This window comes from Babylonia areolata, chromosome 1 (genome assembly GCF_041734735.1).
Source record: "Babylonia areolata isolate BAREFJ2019XMU chromosome 1, ASM4173473v1, whole genome shotgun sequence".
In the NCBI taxonomy this organism is placed as follows: domain Eukaryota; kingdom Metazoa; phylum Mollusca; class Gastropoda; order Neogastropoda; family Buccinidae; genus Babylonia; species Babylonia areolata.
In genome coordinates, this window is record NC_134876.1 from 58,111,220 (window position 1) to 58,116,219 (window position 5,000).

General features: G+C 44.9%; 1 protein-coding gene across 9 annotated transcripts in view; it reads left to right on the plus strand.

Annotated features, from left to right (window-relative positions):
* The window catches only part of LOC143284534 (netrin receptor UNC5C-like), a 908,143-nt gene that overhangs the window by 553,547 nt on the left and 349,596 nt on the right, over positions 1 to 5,000 (plus strand). The window lies entirely within an intron of this gene.

Below are 5,000 nucleotides of genomic sequence, written 5' to 3' on the forward strand. Positions count from 1 at the left end.
TCTCTGCCAGATCCTGATGGTCTTGGTCCATTTTGCCGATCCGTTCTCTGCCTAATCTTTTTGGTCATGGTCCATTTGGCCTATTGATTTTCTGACTAATGATATTTTGTTTCGATCAAGGTCAGTGTGGCCTATTCTTTCTCCAGCCAATCAAGAATTGTCCAAGTCTATTTGGCCTACTTGTTCTCTGTCACATGATAAAGGACGTGGTCCGTTTTGGCCTGATCGTTATCTGTCTGCTCCAAAGAGGCTTTCTTGTTTGTTTGTTTGTTTGCTGTTAGAGGAATTTCTGTTTAATGTCCCGTCACACATATCGGTGATTGAAGACATTTTGTTAAAGTATTTATGAATACATCTGAGTATTATCGGTTAGAAGGGGTGGGAGATGTGGATGAATGGAGGGTTGGGGGAAACTTGGCAAATGAGGGTAAAAATGTGGGTGAAATTTGGAAGAAAAACAAAACAAACAAACAAACAAACAAACAAAAAAACCCTCTAAATACAGTTACAGGAAATTACTAAAAGGACTTCGTAAAAGAGAAGTCGTTAAACTGACAAGCGAAACAACTGATAATGAATGTTTGCTGTTGTTGTTGTTGTTGTTATTGTTGTTGGTTTTTGGTGGGGGTTACAGGTACACACACACATACTCTCTGTCACCGTGAAGTATTTCGGGGAAGGGGGGGGGGGGGGGGGGGGGGGGGGGGGCTGCTGCTGCTGCTGTTGTTGCTGCGATAGAATGTCTGCTGTACACAGGGCTTTGGTTTATTCAACCCGTTCAAAAGGCTGGTACCCAGACTATCATCAGTGAAGGTCTAATGGAAGCGGATGGGTGAGATGGAATCCCCAAGAGTTTCCAAAACTCGTGCTGGGGTCGGGGGTCGGTGGGGGGTCCGGGTGTGGGGGGTGGGGGTGGGGGTGGGGCGGGGGTTGAACCTCAGTGGGTCTTGAGACCCTCTCAGTCGCTCCCTGCACCAGCGTTGGGTCAACGAGTTCACCGTTTCCATGTATGTCGTCATTGCAGGCCTTTTGTATTGTGTTGTATTGTATTGTGTTGTATTGTATTGTGTTGTGTTGTATTGTATTGTGTTGTATTGTATTGTGTTTTGTTGTGTTGTATTGTGTTTTGTTGTGTTGTGTTGTGTTTTGTTGTGTTGTGTTGCAGTGTATTGTGTTGGGTTGTACTGTATTGTACTGTGTTGTGTTTTGTTGTGTTGTGTTGCATTGTGTTGTATTGTGTTGTATTGTGTTTTGTTGTGTTGTGTTGCAATGTATTGTGTTGGGTTGTGTTGTATTGTTGGTGTGGTGTGTTTATTGTATTGTGTTGTATTGTATTTACTGTATTGTATTATTGTATTGTGCTGTATTGTATTCACTGTGTTTTTTTGTATTGCATTGTGTTGTATTGTATTGTATTTTGCTGTTTTGTGTTGTGTTGTGTTGTATTGTATTAATTGTATTTTACTGTATTGTGTTGTATTGTACTTATTGTATTGTTTTGCATCGTATTGTGTTGTGTTGTACATGACAAGAAATTAAAGTTTAAAGAGATTGTGGTGTGTAATGAGTGAGGTGTCATAGGAAGGAGAATATGTGTATGCGTATCAACAAGTATTAACTTACAACAATGTAATTATAAATAGCGACATTAATCAGAATACATCAAAGGAAGATACGAACTGGACTGGAGTTTAAGCTTTCCGAAAACATTCTAAGCAATGAATAATCATTCAAAATCTTTTCAGTGGCTGATGGAATATTGGCAGAAAAGTCATCAACTACATCTTTTGGAATTAACGGTCTTATGCTAGGACAATGAATGAGTAGATGGTTTACAGTTATTTGCTTACCGCACATACATTTTATATTTTTAGAACATTTTGTACGAAAGGCATTCAAACGAATTCTATACATTAGACTTGTAATTTGTCTTGAATGTGCTGTATATATATATATATATATATATATATATATATATATATATATATATATATATATATATGTGTGTGTGTGTGTGTGTGTGTGTGTGTGTGTGTGTGTGTGTGTGTGTGTGTGTGTGTGTGTGTGTGTGTGTGTGTGTGTGTGTGTGTGTAAACTGTCGGTATATGGGACTCGAACCTGAGTAAACTCGCTTCTTTGTCGGGTGCATGACCACTGCTATCATAATTATCCTGACTGGCCAAATCAAGACACCGTGTAACTGGTGTTCCTAGTTCAACAACACAAGCCGAACATCCGGCTTGCAGTGCAGCCAGCCTCATTGATCTGAAGGATAGAATTGGTTTAGTTTGCTGCTGCTGCTTCTGCTGCTGCTGATGATGATAGTGGTGGTGGTGGTGGTAGTGGTGGTGGTGGTAGTGGTGGTGTTGATGATGATGACGGCACAGTTGGCTGAAGGTGACGGAGTTTCAGGGGTAGTGAAGGTCATTAGCCACGCTGCACCCGTTCACCTTGATGCCCTCAATCTGTCTCTGTCTGTCTGTCTATCTGTCTGTCTCTTACTCTCTGTCTTTCTGTGACTGCCTCTATTCCTCTGTCTCTGTATGTCTATCTGTCGGCGTGTGTCTGTCTGTCTGTCTCTGTCTCTGTCTGTCTGTCTCTCTGTCTCTCCCTTTCTTTCTCTCTCTGTCTCTTTCCTATCTCTCTCTCTCTCTCCTCTATCTCTCTCTCTCTCTCTGGCTCTCTCTCTTTCTCTCTCTCTCGCTGTGTACCTACCTACCTATCGATCACTGTGTTTCTGTTGTTTTTTTCTGTCTGTCTGCATGTCTGTCTGTCTGTCTGTCTCTGTCTCTCTCTGCTTCTCTCTCTCTCTCTCTCTCTCTCTCTCTCTCTCTCTCTCTCTCTCACTCTTCCAATCTCTATCTCTCTCTCTCTCTCCGTGCTACTTCGCTCATTTCCAACCATCTTCCCACCATCTCTTACAACCTCACCCCAGCACCTAACCCCAACTTCACGACACACACACCCCCCACACACACCCCCCCCCCCCTCTCGCCCCCACCCTCCACTCTCACGCCTAATCCAGCCACCCCCTCCACCCCCACCCACCACTTTGCTCCCCACCCCCACCCCCCCATCCGGCCTCCCTAAATCTGCCCTTTTCCCCTCCCTCCTCGCCAAAGATAAAAAAAAAAAAAACAACAAAATATGGAGAGAAAGAAAAAAAAAAAAAAAACATCTCGCGCATGCCAATTTCCGGATGGAGGGAGACAGAGCAGTCGACAATGGTGTAATTGGGCAGTTCAATTAGCAGCAGGGAACAAACAGGGGGCCCGGTCAGTGGTGCAGGGGAGGTGGAGGATGAAGGATTACCGTAGGGGGTGGATGAAAATCAAGGGGGGAGGGGGGTGTTGGGAGTGGGGGGGGGGAGAAAAAGAAGAGAAGGGGGGAGGGCGTGACTGGAAGGACGGAGGGAGGGAGGGAGGAAATAGAAGGTATGAGATAGAAGGAAGAGGGTTTGGGGGGGGGGGGGGTGGTGGTGGTGGGGGTGGTGGATGGAAACGAGGGAGGATGGAGGAATGGAGGGAGGGGGAGGGATGGAATAGAAGGTATGGGGTAGAAGGAAGGGGGTAGGGAAGAGGGGATGGGGGTGGGGGTGTGCAGTGGCAATGAGGGCTTCCGAGGTTGGGAACGCGTTGATAGGGGGGATGGCGGAGGGGGTGGGGGGTTCAAGGTCAGAGGTGTTAACTGCACAAGGGTTATGGATTACCAAGTACCTGAGCAAAAGATAAAACAAATGGGGGTGTGAGGGGGGGGGGAGTGTGAGCTTGGTTGGTTGGTTGGTCAATAATTCAACAATTATTCACTGATGTGGTCTTCGAGTGGGAAAAAGAGTGTGTGTGTGTGTGTGTGTGTGTGTGCATGATCCCTTTTCACAAGCCACGTTGTGTAATTGTGTTTGGTAAAACATTCAGCAAATGATTATGATATATCTCATGGTCTGGGCTGGAGAGAGAGAGGGGGGGGGAGGGAGAGAGAGTGAGAGAGATAGAGGGAGAGAGAGAGAGAGAGAGAGAGAGAGAGAGCGTGTTTGAACTCCATAGAAAGTGACAGGAGAGAGACATTTGGAATGGGCAAGGTAATATGGAGGATGGAAACAAAGCAGCAAAATAGAATTAGCTGACCATAGAATAAACTGACCGGTAAAAACAGAGACCGACCAATACTTGATACACCAGTTGATTAGTGTGTGTGTGTGTGTGTGTGTGTGTGTGTGTGTGTGTGTGTGTGTGTGTGTGTGTGTGTGTGTGTGTCCCCCCGTCAGCCTATTCATTACGGAAAAGACCAGGGTGTAAAGGAACGCAGTAGAAACATAATATGTTTTCCATTCAAACTCAAAGGATGTGTAATGTGTGACCGTTTATGATTGGCTTCTATTATGATCTTGGAATACACGTGTGTGTGTGTGTGTGTGTGTGTGTGTGTGTGTGTGTGTGTGTGTGTGTGTGTGTGTGTGTGTGTGTGTGTGTGTGTGTGTGTGTCCCCCCGTCAGCCCATTCATTACGGAAAAAAACAGGGTGTAAAGGAACGCAGTAGAAACATAATATGTTTTCCATTCAAACTCAAAGGATGTGTAATGTGTGACCGTTTACGATTGGCTTCTATTATGATCTTGGAATACACCGATTTGGAATCAGCACAAAATAAGAATAAGACCTCTAAAAGTGCAAACTCGCAGATAGGTATATAATGTGGAGTGATGGCCTAGAGGTAACGCGTCCGCTTAGGAAGCGAGAGAATCTGAGCGCGCTGGTTCGAATCACGGCTCAGCCGCTGATATTTTCCCCCCCTCCACTAGACCTTGAGTTGTGGTCTAGACGCTAGCCATTCGGATGAGACGATAAACCGAGGTCCTGTGTGCAGCATGCACTTAGCGCACGTAAAAGAACCCACGGCAACAAAAGGGTTGTTCCTGGCAAAATTCTGTAGAAATATAAATAAAAAAAACTTCGATAGGAAAAACAATTAAAACTGCACGCAGAAAAAATACCAAAAAAAGG